This window comes from Palaemon carinicauda, chromosome 17, assembly GCF_036898095.1.
Source record: "Palaemon carinicauda isolate YSFRI2023 chromosome 17, ASM3689809v2, whole genome shotgun sequence".
Lineage (NCBI taxonomy): Eukaryota > Metazoa > Arthropoda > Malacostraca > Decapoda > Palaemonidae > Palaemon > Palaemon carinicauda.
The window spans coordinates 37639697-37657802 of NC_090741.1; the positions used below are offsets into that span (position 1 = coordinate 37639697).

The 18106-nt window shown below is 39.3% G+C and overlaps 1 protein-coding gene across 1 annotated transcript in view; it reads left to right on the forward strand.

The window, feature by feature from the left end:
• The first annotated feature begins 9249 nt into the window (after positions 1–9249).
• LOC137656679 (tripartite motif-containing protein 59-like) overlaps positions 9250–18106 on the forward strand; it is a 50085-nt gene continuing 41228 nt past the window's right edge. The window contains exon 1 of the mRNA XM_068390866.1: positions 9250–9383. The gene's annotated coding sequence lies outside the window, so the exon portion shown is untranslated. The remainder of the gene's footprint in view (positions 9384–18106) is intronic.

The window sequence follows — 18106 nt, forward strand, 5'->3', positions numbered from 1 at the left end:
GAGAAATAAGATAGAACAACGAGCCCGAGTGTACCCTTAAGAAAGGAAACACTAATCCAAGACAGTGGAAGACCAAAATAAAACTTATAAAACAGTTGATGTAACACAAAGAGACTAAAATCCTCCTCAATCAAAATGTGCAGAATTCAGTGGTTAATTTGCAAGGGATGTTGCAAATCTATTCGCTTTATCTCTTGCATTTTCTTTTTTTTATCAAACCCTTTCTCGAAGGGCATTTTGCTGCTGAAGTTTCATGTTGTTGATTACAGTTTAAATATTTCTTTGTATTTTCTATAAATTCCTTGTACGTATGATCTTATGATGAACATTCAGTGCATATTTTGAAGTTTTTACATCTAAAACATTCCTTATACAGAGGCTCATAAGCATAGCATTTATATAAAGATAAAAATTTCACAGACGTATATTGCTCAACATATTGACTTGGGGTGTATTGGTAGGGTAAGAAGAAGCCACCTTCTATGGTTTGCTTTATTTTCATAATCTTCGCATATTGAATTCTTGTATTCGTGATGTGTTTTATCTCTATTTGTCTGTCTGTCATTTTGCTATTGTGCATGAAAAGCATTAAAAGGAGAGAGAGAGAGAGAGAGAGAGAGAGAGAGAGAGAGAGTTCTTAAATACAGTGGAATTTTATCTTTGACTCCTTTGCAAGAAGAAGAAAAATAAGAAGAAGAAGAAGAAGAAGAAGAAGAAGAAGAAGAGAGAGAGAGAGAGAGAGAGAGAGAGAGAGAGAGACTGTTCTGAAGTACAGTGGAAGTTTCTATTTAACTCTTTGCAAGAAAAGGAAGAAGAAGAAGAAGAAGAAGAAGAAGTAGAAGAAGAACGAGAGAGAGAGAGAGAGAGAGAGAGAGAGAGAGATTGTTCTCAAGTGCAGTGGAAGTTTCTCTTTAACTCTTTGCAAGAAGAAGAAGAACGAGAGAGAGAGAGAGAGAGAGAGAGAGAGAGAGAGTTTGTGTTTAAATAGTGCGAGTTTCTCTTCAACCCCTTTGCAAGAGAGAGAGAGAGAGAGAGAGAGAGAGAGAGAGAGACTGTTCTCAAGTACAGTGGAAGTTTCTCTTTAACTCTGCAAGAAGTAGAAGAAGAGAGAGAGAGAGAGAGAGAGAGAGAGAGGTTTATATGCATTTGAACCTCCCCCTCCCATCCGTAACTCCACGTAGCATACGAGTCTAATGTGTTTTTTTTTCCCTCGCGAGCTTTTCCCTTCTTCTTTAAAGATTCGCCTTGGTGTCATAAAAGACACTATTCTGCCTAAGCTCTTAAGCACGTCTCCTTCCTGAAGACTTAGAAAGGTGAAAAGAGAAGAAAATAAATGCAGGTCTTATTATGGTTTTATATATATATATATATATATATTCATATATACACACACACATATATATATATATATATACATATATATATATATATATTTATATATATACATTGTATATATATATATATATATACTGTATACACACACATATATATATATATATTATTTATATATACATTGTATATATATATACATATATGAATATATATACTGTATACACACACACATATATATATATATATGCACATATATGTGTGTGCGAAGCGTGCGTGTTTGTTTGTAGAAGCAAGATGAAGATATAGAGTGAGGAACATAAAAAGATATATGCACACATAAACACATACACACACACACACACACACATATATGTATATATATATATATATATATATTTTAGGAGTAGGTTGGCCAGGGTACCAGCCACCTGTTGATATACTACCGCTAGAGAGTTATGGGGTCCTTAGACAGGCCAGACAGTACTACATTTTATCCTTCTCTCTGGTTACGGTCTATTTTCCTTTTGCCTACACACACACCGAATAGTCTGGCCTATTCTTTATATAATCTCCTCTGTCCTCATACACCAGACAACATTGAAATTACCTAACAATTCTTCTTCACCCAAGAGATTAACTACTGCACTGTAATTGTGCAGTGGCCACTTTACTCTTAGTATGGGTAGAAGAGACTCTTTAGCTTTGGTTAGCAGCTCTTTTAGGAGGAGGACTACTCCAAAATCAAACCATGGTTGTCTAGTCTTGGGTAGTGTCATAGCCTCTGTATCATGGTCTTCCACTGTCTTGGGTTAGAGTTCGTTTGCTTGAGGGTACAATCGGGCACACTGTTCTATCTTATTTCTTTTCCTCTTGTTTTGTTAAAGTTTTTATAGTTCATATAGGAGATATTTATCTTAATGTTGTTACGCTTCTTAAAATATTCTATTTTTCCCTGTTTCCTTTCCTCACTGGGCTATTTTCCCTGTTGGAGCCCCTGGCCTTATAGCATCCTGCTTTTCCAACTATGGTTGTAGTTTAGCGAGTAATAATAATAATGATAATAATAATAATAATAACAATGATAATAATATTAATAATAATAATAATAATAATAATATATACTATATTATATATATATATATATATATATATATACATTTACATATATGTACCCAAAGTTTTCCTTTACTAAGGTCAGGATCTTTGCTCAGAAAAGATTGTTTGTCTAACTTTGTTTGCTCTGACCAAGCACTCTCTCTCTCTCTCTCTCTCTCTCTCTCTCTCTCTCAATGGCGTTCCTTGCTTAAATTATGCAACCTCTTGATTGAGTCGACATAATTCCTCAGTTGACTTTCCGTTTAGTTTCAGTTAGTTCAAATTTGGGCTTTTATTTTCAGCCAAGTACCCCTTTATGTCTGATATTACTTTGGGATCACCTTTTAATTGAAATGTATTTTTATTTCCTTTTTGGGAGCATCCTTTATATTTGACATAATTTTGGAATCTTACTTTTTCTATGAAAACACTGAGAGTCACCTTTTTTTAAATGAAATGTATTTTTTATGCATCTTTTATATTTCAAATTATTAAGCATCTTTTATATATGACTTTTTCAATCTTTCTTTTACTATGAAAACAATGTGAGTCACCTTTATACCCGATATTAATTTGTGGTCCCCATTTCTAAATAAAATGTATTTTTTATGCTTCCTCTATATTTTTTTGTTCTTTTTTTGAACATCCTTTAGATTTGACATTTCTTGGGATCTCACTTTTTCTATGGAAACACCAAGAGTCCCTTTTATACCCGATATTATTTTGAGGTCCCCTTTTTAAATGAAATGCATTCATGATGTTCCCTTTATAGTTCAAATTCTTGAAGCATCCTTTAGATTTGACATTTTTTGAGATCTCACTTTTTCTATGAGAACACCGAGTGTTCGCCCCTTTATGGCTGAAATTTGAAGGGGCATCCTTTACCTCTCACATATCTTGGGAAACCCCTTCATACTTGACATATTTGAGAAGTGTCCCTTATACCCAACATTTTCAGGGAGGGGGGGGGGACGAGTCCTCCCTTATATCTGATGTACTTATATAGAACTATTTCTAATATATATTACGTATTTAATTTTCCCTTAGAATGTTTAGAGAAGAAGAAGAAGAAGAAAGAAGAAGAAGAAGAGAGAGAGAGAGAGAGAGAGAGAGAGAGAGAGAGAGAGAGAGCGAGCTCTTCTTCTTCTTCTTCTTCTTTCTTTCTAGAGTTAATTTTGGGAACCCTCCTCTCCTCTTCCCACACCCCATGAGTTTGGTCCATTTGACTGACTCACCTTGATATCTTTTTGCCGTAGCATATTATAGTTTTGCTAACAAACTTTTACCAATGAAACTGGTGTCCAGTAGTTGTCTGTTTAGTTCATTCATGAATAATTCAAATTTCATCGTTTTTTTTTCAGACCCCGTAATCGCTCATTGTAATATATATATATATATATATATATATATATATATATATATATATATATATATTCTACAATATCATTAAAAAAAGTTTAAAAGTTGATGTATTCAAATATTTACTTCCCGTATCCAAGATATTTGATATTTATAATAACTAGAAGTTCCATTTATATAAATAAAAAAATATATTTAATCTCTTATATATGAGTTGCAGGAGATATATCAAAAGATGTCGTTTGTTCAATTATTCCATGGTCTCAATCAGTCAGTGTTGCCAAATGCTCCGGGTCAAATTTAGGTAGAGACGTAAAATTCCAGTAATATTTCCCAAATTTCTCATGTATAAATTTTCAAAAAAAAATAATTATGATTAAATAAGGAAATGTCTAGAAATTTCACAAGGTGGAATATTTTTGTTGATGTTTGTGTGACTCGAGCTCAAGCTAGTTTATATTTAACTTGGTAACACTGCAACCAGCACGTAATATTTTACTGTAAACATTCTCGTTTATTTCTCCTTCAAATTAAAATAAACATTAGGACAATAATGTTAATGCAATACACGTCCTATACTGGCCCTAGCTGCCGATATCTTCTGAACATTCCCATTAATGAAACTTAGAATAAGGTATCATTACTGTTCTTTTCAGTTCATTTCAGGTTCCAGGTTCCTCGTTGCTCTCGCGACGACACAGATTGTGGGCACACTACTAGAAGAAGCGTAGTAGGTGCAAAGCGCTGCAATCTGCAGAATATTCAATATCATTAGTTACATCTTACACAGACAGCACAGCTTACATATTTTCACTTTTAGCTTCAAGGGGCTTTCTAATATACGGGGAAACCTCATTAGTTGGTGTTTCTAAATTCCCTATTTCTATGTCATTGTTTCAAAATTTTCTTAACTCAATATAGCAAAACATATGCTCCGTAGTACCATCTGCCAAAACATTAATGCTCTTCCATAACATCATAAACTTAGACAAAAAACACTAGTAAGAGAGATAATTGAGGATCAGTTGAAGAACCCCCTATGGAAAGTGCTGGTATAAGAGCATAGAAAAAAGCTGTAGTAAATATGGGATGGAAGTTGAAGAAATAAGAGGTTGGTGAGACAGGACCCTGGAAAAAAGAGAACTCAAGTAAAGAATTGTGAAAAAAGTGATAAAAAAGCAATTGAAGAAAAAAAGAAAGTGGTGAAATAATTAAGATTTATAGAAGTAAATGGCCCACAGCCTTATATCAGGGAAATGAATCTGGATAAGGTACAATGCACATAAAAGAGGAATTTAGAGTCCAAACTGACCACAATGGGTTGCCAAAACTGTTGATATCAAAGAGATATCCTATCTGAGTTCAAGGTAGAATGGAATAAAAGTAAAGTTTTAGAGTTTCATTATTAATTTATGTATGGTACAGGTAAGATAAGCTTAATTACAATAATAGAAAATAAGCTTAGAAGCTTTGCACCTATTTATAAGGTGATTAAAGTGTCCGCAAACTTATTTTGCGGAGTGAGATATTACCAGGTTAAGTTCAGCTGCTAGATGGAGGGATTCGCCTTTCCATCGGCACCTCCTTAGTTTTCTTCTTTATCCTAGTTCTTTTATTTTCTTCTTTTTTTCCACATGTGATATATATATATATATATATATATATATATATATATATATATATATATATACTTTTTTTTCTATCCCTTCTTCATTAAACAGAACGTTTCCTACTAATCTTCTTTCGTATATGAACATCCGAAAATTAATCCAAACAAGCCGCCATTTTTGTGAAATAGAATGCCCCGTATTTTTAATGTGTAGGTTAAGGTCAAACCTACAAAGTTTACCAACTTTTGCGTCATCCGACAGAGTTTCCATAACAGAAATTTTCTTTTCGAAATATGAAATTTCAGTCCATTAAAAAGTTACTGCAAAGTTAGATCTACGAGATCTACGGAAATCTGAAATACAATACCACCCTTTTGCCAACATTCCTAACACGGTCAGGATGACAGAGTAAGGCAGACATTGATAATGAACTTATAGAAGAACTGTCTCCCTTCATGTACGTTACGGTGTGTCTGACAGACATATTGACAGATATTTATTCAAAACTGGACAAACACAAATAGCCGATCTTATTTCCATCATATCTGTACAGGACTGTTTACCTCTGTAGCGAGCATCGCCGAAACCTACTGTACCGTAGAAGAATGTTGGCGTAACATTCAGACGAACAAATTATTATAATTATTATTATTATTATTATTATTATTATTATTATTATTATTATTATTATTATTATTATTATTATTATTCGCTAAGCTACAACCCTAGTTTAAAAAGCAGGATGCTATAAGCCCGAGGGCTCCAACAGGGAAAATAGCCCAATGAGGAAAGGAAATAATGAAACTACAAGCGAAGATATTAACAATTTAAAGGAAATATTTCAAGAAGAGTAACATTAGAACAAGTCCTTCATATATAAACTATATTTTTTTTTTTAAATAAAACCAGATGAAGGGAAATAAGATAGAATATTGTGCTCAATTGTACCCTCAAACAAGAAAATCTCTACCCCAAGACATTGAAAGTGAAGAGAACAATGGTTTGATTTTGTAATGTCCTTCTCCTAGAAGAGCTGCTTACCATAGCTAAAGAGTCTCTTCTACTCTTACCAAGAGGAAAGTAGCCACTGAACAGTTACATTGACTAACCCATTGAGCGAGAAAGAATTGTTTGGAAATCTCAATGTTGGCAGGTGTATGAGGACAGAAGAGACTATGTAAATAATAGGCCAAACTATTAGGTGTATGTGTAGGCAAAAAGAAAATGAGCCATAGCCAGAAAGAAGGATCCAATGTAGTACTGCCTGGCCAATCAAAGGACCTAATAACTCTGTAGCGGTAGTATCTAAACATAGGGAAATCTGCACATCAATTATGAAGCATTGCTTTTCTACCAAGAAAACTTGCATAACTCAAAAGGGTCAGAGTCTAAAAGAAAATTTCTTTAGTTCTTCCAAACTGCGGAAGTCTCTCCTGGCTTCTTATCAGAGTTATCTTCTCACTTATAGAATCAAACCATTGTTCTCTAGTCTTGGGTAGTGCTATGGCATCTGTACCATGGTCTTCCACTGCCTTTGGATAGAGTTCTCTTGCTTGAGGGTATATTCGGGCACACTATTCTATCTAATTTCTCTTCCTCTTGTTTTGTTCAAGTTTTTATAGTTTATATAGGAGATGTTATTTTAATGTTACTGTTCTTAAAATATGTTATTTTTCCTTGTATGCTTTCCTCACTGGGCTATTTTCCCTGTTGGAACCCGTGGCTTATAGCATCCTTCTTTTCCAACTAGGGTTGTATCTTAATAATAATAATAATATTTCCTTCTATACTAATTTCCTCTGTATATCTGACTCCTAATTATCGCTTTACCTTTCTTGTTTAATTCATATATAATCTAGGATCATCTTTCCCTGCCATCTTACACAATTCTTTAATACAGTCTTTCAAGAAAAGTTTATCAAAACACTTTACTGCATCCCCAAACACTATGTATGTTGGTGTTTCTAAGTAATCATTATAATCTATAACAGCATTCAGTGTGATAAGGTGATCTGCTCTTGGTCTACCCTCTATTCCATCACACTGAAATCTGTTTATCTTATCATTAATTTCATCGTTAATTGTTTGTATTTAACTTAGTGTCTCAAACATCTTACTAACTGTGTAGTCCCCTTCAACAGTCTATATCTACTTGCCCACTGATAATATTTCTAGATCATCCCATTCATTTAGTATATCTATTCTCTCTTCTATTTCATTTATAATTTATCTAGTGCTATTCATTATCTTATTGCCCTTTTCTTGTTTTTCTCTTGTATTGTCATTTTTTTTTTCATACTGAATTGTCTTTATCTTTATTTAATTTACTTTTACAAATTCCTCAGGTTCAGGTTTAGGGTCGAGGCATAGCCTTTGTTACGTCGCCTCTAATAATCTAACGGTTTGCGTTTATCTTTTTTATATCGCTTTGTCTTTTTCTCTACATCAATTATAACATTTCTTTCTTCTTGTCTCTATTTCTTTCAATAAATAATAACAATACTATTCTTTTCTTTAAGTCTTTCTCGCAAGGTTGTTGTAGTAAAATTATTTTATTTATTTTCTATGTTCCTGGCTAAATAAAAAAAAGGGGTAAATCTTTATTTAAAAAAAAATACATTTTACGCTTACCCTTTTGTGTCTATTTATAATATTTGGTTTAACGTATTTATTCTAGCTCTAAAGTATATTACTTATGCAAATGTATTTTCATATATATCTTTTTCAATTTCCTTCTTCAACTTTCTGTACATTTCTAAGCTTATTTTACTCTCTAATTCTTCGTACCATTTTCAGTATCCCACTTTCTGTTTTCTAAGTTTATGTATGTCTTTATCCTCTCCTTATTTGCCATATATCCAGGACTAATTCTTGCTGGTACTTTGTTGGTTGTTTCCACCATCTCCCTCCATTTTCCTTGTATGTCTATGATTATTGCTTTCAGAATCTATTATTCAGGGTAGGCCTACTGTTTATGTAGGCTATTGCAGCCTCGCATCTACCACCCTTATTTTCATAGATCCCTTAATCTCTCCCCCTGATGTAGTAATTGCTGTACTTTTAGTGAAACACAATATTTTCCTATAAACCATATTTTCTATCCTTTGTATTATCTTTATTTCAGTTTACGTCCAGTTTATATAATGTTTGATCCATGCAGAATAGATGGTAATACAATAATTTTTCAAAATGTTTTTCCTATTAGTACTTTATTATTTTTTTTTCTATGATTGAATACACAATGTAAGCTAGTTGTTGTGCTTTACCTATCATTTCCCTTTACTGAGTTTTAAATATGTTCATATTACTCTCTCGTAAGATAAATTTTCCACCAATTTGGTTCCCTCTATGCGATGTAGCTTTTCTTTTATTTTATATATTATTCTTCGTTTTATTTTTTTTTATAACCCAATTTTTTCCAGTTTCAAGTCTGTCTTCAGGGATCACCAATGTTCATCTGCAAAGAATATTAAATGATTCCTTTGAGCAGGTGGTTAGATTTCCCCCGGTCAGCTGATTGAAATATGTGACGTCATGAGCCCGCGAGAAACATGTTCTTACATTCCTAACTGTCTCTTGTGAATTGTGTTATTTATGTATTTGAGACGGTTTCATTTGGGTAAATAAATTATTCTAAGAATTTATAATACAAATATATTCGATTTTTTATATAATTTATTAAAACTATGCATCTCATTCCTATTCTATTCATGGTATTAGTCCCAAGGCCCAAAGTTTCCTACACATTTTTGTAATGGCTATAGTAGCTTGACTCCCTGAATTATTTATTGAAAAAAAGAAACTTTTATATTCCATCTATAGATAAATATGCTTCTGCATGAATTAAAAAACCCCTTTTCGTACTATATTATAGAATTTGTACCTCCGTACCCCACTTCCCTCCATCATATTACATTTAGGCTTGTCGTTGCCAGTTCATTCAACACAACAACAGTCAACATAAACCAACTTTATTTCTCTGCGGACGTAAGCATTTATTTATTTTCAATTAACATTAGCAGTAGACTTGTTTTTTGTAAGGTTGTTTAACTTCTTTAGGTGTAGCATAGAGTGTTTTGTTGGAGAGACATGCTATTAATTAGGGGAAAATCCGTAAGTCTATTGTAGTGATTTGAATCCTCATATCCCATGTGATTGTAACTCGAAAAGCTAAAGTCTTGTTTTCTCTTGATGTCATCATCTTGATGATAGTTTTGAGAGCAAGAGGCCGTGGTAACGTAAGGTTAACTCATATCTTGATTAGAAACATTATAGCACCCACTGTAACAGTTTAATGATGATAGGGTAATTGCTGATTGTGGCGAAAATCTAACAAGGTCCTACGGTAGGTTTAAAGGCCGCTCATGAATAGCAGAAGCAAGGGACACTGACATTGCCCTATCAACCTGGATAATGCCATAGAAACCGACCATATTTACAAATGATCAACGCCTAAGCCTCCTCTCCACCCAAGCTACGATCAAGGAGGGCCAGGCAATGCTGCTGATGACTCAGGTGGTAGACCTATAAGCTCCCCAAACCCGCCCATCCTTAGCTCAAAGGGATGGTGAGGTTGCAGCAACCGGTAAAGGTTTACTGTATTACAGATTTTCATTTTGAACAGAAAATATATGTTTTCCTGTAGTAAATAACGCGATTTGACCGAATTTGACCTTCATTTCAACCGCAAACAAACAGAACAACCTGTTTGACTAACTGAGTAGCCGAACTGGTTGCTGTTATTACGACTGAAATGAAGGTGTAAACCGGTTAAATTACGTTATTTTCTACAGGAAAATATATATTTTCTGTCAAAATGTTTAAATATAAGGTCTCTTGTTATATATTTTAAAATGTTTAAATAGAATGACTTGTTCAATTTCCGTGTCACATCCCTCGTCAAGAACGAATGTACTGCGAACGCTAACATTAGCAATGTTGCGCAGCGTTACCAATGTTACACTGCCATTGCTAACGTGGGTAGTTTGTAGCGCTCCGGCCACCCCCCCATATTTTGTTTATTATCGCTCCGACTGTTATCTTGTATAGAATAAGATCGTTTGGAAATGGTCTACGGATCTTAAATATGTGCTTAAACGCACACTTTTATGTTTTTTGCCGAAAACCCTAAATTACCTGAAAATTTATATGTGGCTCGAGTTCTTACTCCGGCCACAAATCTTCTCGCTCCCGTAGTTAAAAAAAACTAGCTGTAGTTGGCGTTACGATGGCGATAGCACCACTGTAGTGGCAAATTACCGAACTAATCGCGGCCGCGGTACTTTTGAAACGACCCAATGAGACCCCACTTGACCTGCGGATTAGCCTAAGGGCATTTTTTTGCCCAATCAGAATTCAAGAATTCAAAAATCTCGATCATACCATACCTCACACGAAGCACGCTCGTTCTTTCTAGTGCAGACACCATGTCGTCCGGTGCTACATCTCGTGTTTCTGGAGATATAATTAAGTTCGAACAAATTAACGACAATACTTTTTTTCAAGTGTTCAGTTTCATGGCCACTAACAATTTCAGTGATTATTTGTATTTCAAAGGCCTGTTAGGTGATTTTTCCGGTGTGTGTTCTAGTTGCAATATCGGCGAAGTCACTAAGAAGTACGACGGCAAATCAAGAAACGGTGAAAACACGTACTTTTGGCGGTGTAATTATCACAAGTGCCGGAAAAAGATTAGTTTGAAATGAGACAGTTTTTTTGAAAACTCCCAGGGGGTGTCTGCCGTTTATGGGGACAGGGATATCTTTCTTATTACTAGCCAAATCGTATTTCATTATGGGGTTGATGTTCTTTACAATTTTCTAACATACCATAATATGATGTTAATTTATCGTTTTGACTAATAACACAATTTACCTTTACCACGGCAATATTTTCTAAGTTCAGCATGGTCCGTACGCAAGTCACGGGTAGCTCCTGCATAGTTTCCAACTTTCCCGATAGACAGAGCCCGTGTCATCCCAGTCTAAGAAACGTTCGGTTTTACAAATCAATACTGTCCCGTCAATCTACATATTTACTCCTTAGTTAAGTATGTAGTTTTTAAGGACACGTCATGTTTAGTGACATTTGATACTGCTGGGATATTTATCATGAAATGTTATGTTAGAAAAAGGCCGTTACAATGCGTCGTACGCTGAAGCCACGGCCAACTTACTCGGTCGTAAAATTTCCCGCAATCATTGTTTCCTGCCTGATTATAATAACACCCGTTTGGCGGCGCTCGATTCGCATATCAGCTGGTCGCGCAAGCATGAACAGTTTTCGATGTTCGTACGTATGTTTTCGCTAATTTCAACAATTTTCATTTTAATCTCTTGTTAAGATTGTTATTTCTTTCGAAATCGTCCTAAAATTATGCCGAATACTATTTTGTTTTATATACAAACAAAGGTTAGGTTATCCAGCATCTAGTTAAGATATTTCGTCAGATAAAGCCAGTGTCAAACAAAGCAACCGAACTAACCCTTTCGTGGGCCGCTGGCCCGCGTGATTTCAAATTTTTAATCCCCCCATGACCCGAGATTGACCTACAGCCGACCCTTTCCAAATCTAACCGCCGTGATGGATAGACCTGTTCCGTATAGTTTCTCTGTGAGTGATATTTTCGAGTTTATCTCCCGTATTGATCAGATTGATGCAATTAAGACCCTCAGATATATACATCTACGTGATTTCACTCGTGTTACCCCCGAATTCTTTCACTATTTATTTCGAGAAGGCCTCTTAAGGGATTTTAGAGGTACATGTAAAAAGTGTAAAACAGGTGATGTGGCCCTGATGTGGTTTTAGCGACTACGAAATTTAAGGTAAGCCTGAGTAACCTATAATATGATCATGTGGATAAGATATAATTTTGAGTGGTGCCCAAAGCTTCTTTTCTGTAGGAGAGAGACTTACGAAGGGGGTCCGGGGGCTTGCCCCCGGGTAGGGGTAGTGACCTGGGAACTACTAGGATTGGTTAGGTTTGGTTTGTGGGGTTTGTATGTTAGCAACAGTGTTTGGGGGGTCGCAGGGGGGCGTCAGCCCCCCCGTTTAGTTCACGATGAAGGTAAGGACATGGCTTGTAGGTCAGGTTAGGAGGGGAATTTTGGGTTAGTTGTCCATTTTTCTCGCACATTTCCGACATCCATGACCAGAGGGTTCCTAGTATGTAGATTGTTGGGACAAGCATTTACAAAACCAGTGAATTTAATATGTCATTCCGTGATCATTCCCGCGAAAAAGAGCAGATTTTCCTACTTAGTTTCCAACTTTCCCGATAGATAGAGCCCGTGTCATCCCAGTCTAAGAAACCTTCGGTTTTACAATTTAATACTGGTTTTACAATTTAATACTGTCCCGTCAATCTACATATTTACCCCTTCGTTAAGTTTGTAGTTTTTAAGGACACATCATGTAATCATTCCCGTAAAAAGAGCCGATTTCGGACTTTTTTTTTACTCTATTTCAAGAAACATTCGGTTTTACAATTTAATACTGTCCCGTCAATCTACATTATTTAACAAATCATTCCCGTGAAAAAGAGCCGATTTCGGACTTTTTTACCTCGATTTTCGGCCGGTCAAAGGGCTGTCCCCATAAACGGCAGAGGCTCCACTCCCAGTTGTCGTGCCAGGATATTTTTATCCTCATCTGTGGTTTTGTTTATAAATTTCCCCAATACACCATTTGCCGGTCCATCCCGCCCATCGAAAGTCAGAAAGAAGATCGCCAGCGCGCCTCCCGAAGATTCGGAATTCAGCGATTACGAATATTGATCATGTAAGTACACATGGATTTCAGTATTTAACTATGTAGTTAATGTTATTGTTTTGTAAGGTGGGGGGTCCGGGGGGGCAGGGTAAGGACACGGCTTTTAGCATAGGTTAGGTGGGTTTTTTAAGTTAGCTTCTCCCGTCGTACTCGTAGGCAAGGAAACTGTTGTGTAAGGGGGGGGGGGAGTCCGGCGGGGCGAAGCCCCCCCGGGTAAGGATACGGCTTTTAGCATAGGTTAGGTGGGTTTTTTAAGTTAGCTTCTCCCGCCAAATTCGGTTTTAGAACGACGGCCACAGTTCAGGATATTCCCGTTTTCTACGAACTCGATTTTAGAACGGCGGCCACAGTCCACCCCACTTTATAATATTCCCATTTTCTATTGTTGAAAACGGACCTGGCCGTTGCCCTACAAAGGCTCCGCTAACGTTAACAATGCTACGATAATATCAGCATGTGTATTTTAAGCATTTTTCCATATACCCTTTACACAACATATAAAAAGGTGAAAAAGGGTACAGAACCTAACAAACCCACCTAACCTAACCTAGAAGTTCCCAGGTCACAACCCCTAGGTGGGGGCAAGCCCCCAGACCCCCTTCCCAGGTCACAACCCCTATCCAAGGTTCTTCCTGCAAATATATAAAAATAAAGAAATTAATGACTTTTATGACCGCGGCGACAAAACTTGTGGATCACCGGGGTGTTGTGACTGAGTCTGTGACGTCTTAACTTCTTTGTCTTAGTTTATTACTGCACTTGGAACACTGTAAACGTTGGGCTATTACATTACGAGATTTAAGAAAATTATCAACTTTGGAATTCACCGAAATACTTTCTAGTATGGATTACTGCAGTCGTTACAAGTTTCTAAAACTCATCCTAAAATACGCAAAAGGACGACACTTGAACTAACAAAGACCTAACTTGGACAAAGGTTTCCACGGACAAGGGTTTGTTGGAGGGGGGGGGTAGGGAAATATTAACCCCCCTGTACAAACTTTCCATACATATGGGTTTGTGATTGGTTAATGGAAAAGCAACGCAGTCTAGAGAGTACTGTAAACATGAATGAACAGAATGGGAAACTTGTCCAGAGCAAGTATTTGTGAAATCTGGGCGTGACAAGGTTATAACAAAATGTATAAAAGTAATATAGCTAGAGAAAATGGATTGTATGATAAATAGTATTTAATGGGAATATAAAATGAGGTGATTTTATGAGGTATCGGATAATAAAACGAGTAATACTCTGGTCAAACATATATGTATATGAGGGTATTACATAAAAGGTATGGTATAGTTGTACTGGATCAAGTCATATACTTGAATAAAGCGGGTGAAGTCGAATAGTTAAATTTGGCGGCTAGAGACGAAGAAATCCTATTGGTGGAGGAGGAGTCTATGCCCAGGGAGGAGGGTGTTTTGCGCAAAAGGTCGAAACCTGCTATGTACAAACGAATGAACGAGAGCGTTTACAACCGTCAAGTAGAATGACAAAAAATAAATGAAAAACACTGCTAATGTTAGCATGCTACGCTAACATTGCCAATGTTAGGTTGCGCAGCTCAATATTACCATATTTTTTCAATACATAGCCTTTGCAACGGTGCCTCCAAAGTTTACCCTCCATTTATTTTACATCCAAGAAGATGATGTATAGAGAAGAAAAGGCTTGTTTTACCACTATAAACCGTTTCCCCAGTATGTTTTCCCCACCCAAAACCCTGAGTTCCCATTGGGGGTTCCCCATTATCGTAGGATATAGATATATACAGTGATGCCTCAGCATACGAAAATAATCCGTTCAGGATACGGTTTCGTATGTTGTTTTTTTCGTATACTGAGTCGCGTTTTACATGTAAATAGCCTAATCCATTCGAAGCCTTACGAAAAGACACCTTTTTTTTTTTATAAACACGCTAAACTGTAGTAATAAAGATGCGATGCAGCCCTTTCTATCATTCAATAATCAACCCAACCGTTAAAAACAGCCTAATCCATTCCAGAAACCACCATGATATTATTCAATAATGTAATTATAGCCTAGTTATCCCCTCCAAGCCCTAAGAAAACGGTTTGTTTTCTTTACTACTGTATAAAAGTTACGGTACTGTATGTAAAGCATTTGGATCAGTGAAGGTGTATTGTTACCTGTACACCTAAATTAAGGGTTGATACCCTGAAAAAAAAAAGATACAGTTAATTAACAAAAAAGTTGAAACTTACATTTGTTCCGTAACCGAAATACAAACCATGCTATTTACATAGGGTTTACTTTCGGTGTAGGTGAAATGACGAGCCATTAGATTTTAACAAGGGTTAAACTACCCCCGCGCTAGTTAGCACAAGGGTAGGGGAGGGCTAGCTACCCCCCCTACACACCGGTGAGCTGCCTCACTTCACTTTTGGCTCAGACGATGTACAGACGTGTCTGTCTCGTCCTTGCATATTTGACAGCCTTAATCTGTTTTTCTTTTTCTCAGTTGTGTGTTTAAAGTTGGCCTCTACCATTTCTTCCCATTATGCGGAAATGCCCTAGACTTCCCGACCACCCCTGTGGAACATTCATGTCGGCAGTCGATACAGACCCTCACACCCTTTGCCCGCAGTGTCAAGGTCAATGGTGTGAAAGTGATAATGTTTGTATGGAATGTAGGGAGTGGCCTACCTCCCAGTGGGAGAGGTTTGCCCGGCTGCGTAAGAAGAGTTCTAAGCGAGACCGTTCTCCCTCAGGGACTACCCTGGGGAAGGAAGGCTCCAAGGACTCCTCTTCCGTTGCCCGAACCTCCTCCGAAGCTCGCACTCGTTCGGTCTCTCGTGAGAGGCCGCCGAGTGGTAGCATAGGTCCTTCTTTTGTTTCCCAATCTCGGGGTTCGGGAGAGGGTGTTGCCTCCCATAGCGAGGCAGCTCCCCCTCCCCGAACATTATTGATTTTGTTGATTGTGACCAGACTGTATCTAACAATGATCTTTTCCAGCTTTGGGCTTCCTTGGGGCTTAAGGGCTCGCTCTCCAAGGAATCCCTGTTTGATCTGATCCAGTTGGGGGCAGCTGTACAACAGTCGCCGGTAATACCAGAGGTAGACCCTCTGGCTATTGTCGACGTTGTTGTGGCAGAGGCGTCCGACGGGTCGGGTCAAACCCCTGCTGCTAGTGTTGCGGATGTTGCTGAAGGCTCAGGTTCCCCCTCCGAACATCCTTCGAGGGGGAAGCTGGGTCCAACGGTTTCTCCTGTGAGTGTTGCTCCCCCTCGGGGGATTGCACTAACAGAGACTCCTCTTCGGAGGACCGACGATGGTGATACCCTGCCTCGAGGTCGTCTTCGCCGTAAGGCTCGCCCTCCTCTTCGTCGCCGAGGCCTTCCTTCTCCTTACAAGGGAGTTGAGAGGCGCCTTCTCTTCGGGTCCTCATCTTCGTCGTCCCCTGCAAAGGACTCTTCTCGTCGGGAGCAGACCATGGCAGTAACATCACTGGACCTCTCTGCAGATCGTTCGCGATCTCCTGCGCCTGCCAGATCTTCCTTGTTAACGCAAGCACCGGTCCCTTCGGGGCAGAAGGGCTTATCCCAAAATGTGGGTAAGTCCCTTCCGCGCCAGGTTTCATCTGTGCGCCCTTCAGTAGCGCGCAAGCGCCACCACTCTTCGGATCGCGAGCGCCCTCCTGCTCGTCAGAGCTCTCCTGCTGAAGAGTCACCTGACTCTCTTCGCCAGCGCTCTCCTGCTCGCAAGAGCCCTCTTGCGCGCAACCGCTCTCCTGCGGATGAGTCGTCAGACTCTTCTCGCCAGCGCTCTCCTGATCGCCAACGCGCCCCTGATCGCCAGCGCTCTCCTGATCTCCAGCGCTCTCCTGCTCGCCAGCCCGCACGCGCCCTTCGGTCCCTGCTGCGCGCCCTGCGCTTCAACAGTCTCCTGAGCGCCGTCAACTTCCTGCTCGTCAGCGCACTACTGCGCGCCAACGTTTACCCACGCGCCCACGATCTTCGGATCTGGGCGCAGGCAAGGACATTGATCCTTTGCCTTGCCAGCATTTTCCTGCGCGTCGACCGCCGCCTACGCATCACCGTGCGTTGTCTCCTGCGCGCACTTCTAAAATGCATGCGCGCCCGCGAGTCAACTCCTGAACCCGCCCACGAGCCTTTGCCCTCGAGCACATCAGCGCCCCAGTTGGCAACTTCGCTCTGCGCCGCTGCGCGCCATCCTACGCGTCGGCGATCTCCTACGCGCCCGAGGGATCATTCGCCTGTGCGCGAACGCTCACCAACGCGCCCACGCGTCTGATCACCACAGGTCACCGACTCGCCCACGCGCTAACTCGCTGTGTACAGTCGGTCGCCTACTCGCCCCACGCGTCATCGTTCGCCAACGCGCTTACTCTCCCCTAGACTCCACCATTCGCCTACTCGCCAGCGATCTCCCAGGTACTTGCGCACACCCTCACCTGTGCATCCACGCACACCTTCGCCTGCGCGTCCACGTGCCAACTTGCCAGCATGCCAACTCGCCAGCACGCCCATGCGCGCCTGCGCCCTCATCTCCGCGCGCGACCCAGCGGTTTTGCCATTGAGCCAGCGTGTCCCCCAACGCGATTCTCGCCGGGTTTCGCAGCGCGCCCAACCTTACGAGTTACCGGGGCCGCGTGCTTCCAGATTGTCCTCGCGATCGCCACCACGTAAGCACCGAGCACGCGTCCAGGAGCAGGAAGATTCATTGGAGAGGTCCAGGCAACATTCTTCTTCCCTTTCTTCTTTTCAGGCAGGCCCAGTAGTATCCACTCCTAAGGATCTGCCGATCCCCTTCCCTCCAGCGGGAATCGCTGACACTGCGTCAGTTAGCCGCCAGCCTTGGTGTGGTTCCCTGATGAAAGTGGTCGTGCAGGCTATGAAGTCAGCCCTCGCTGATCTGGGACTAAAACCAAAGCCTCCCTTGCCCCCGCTGA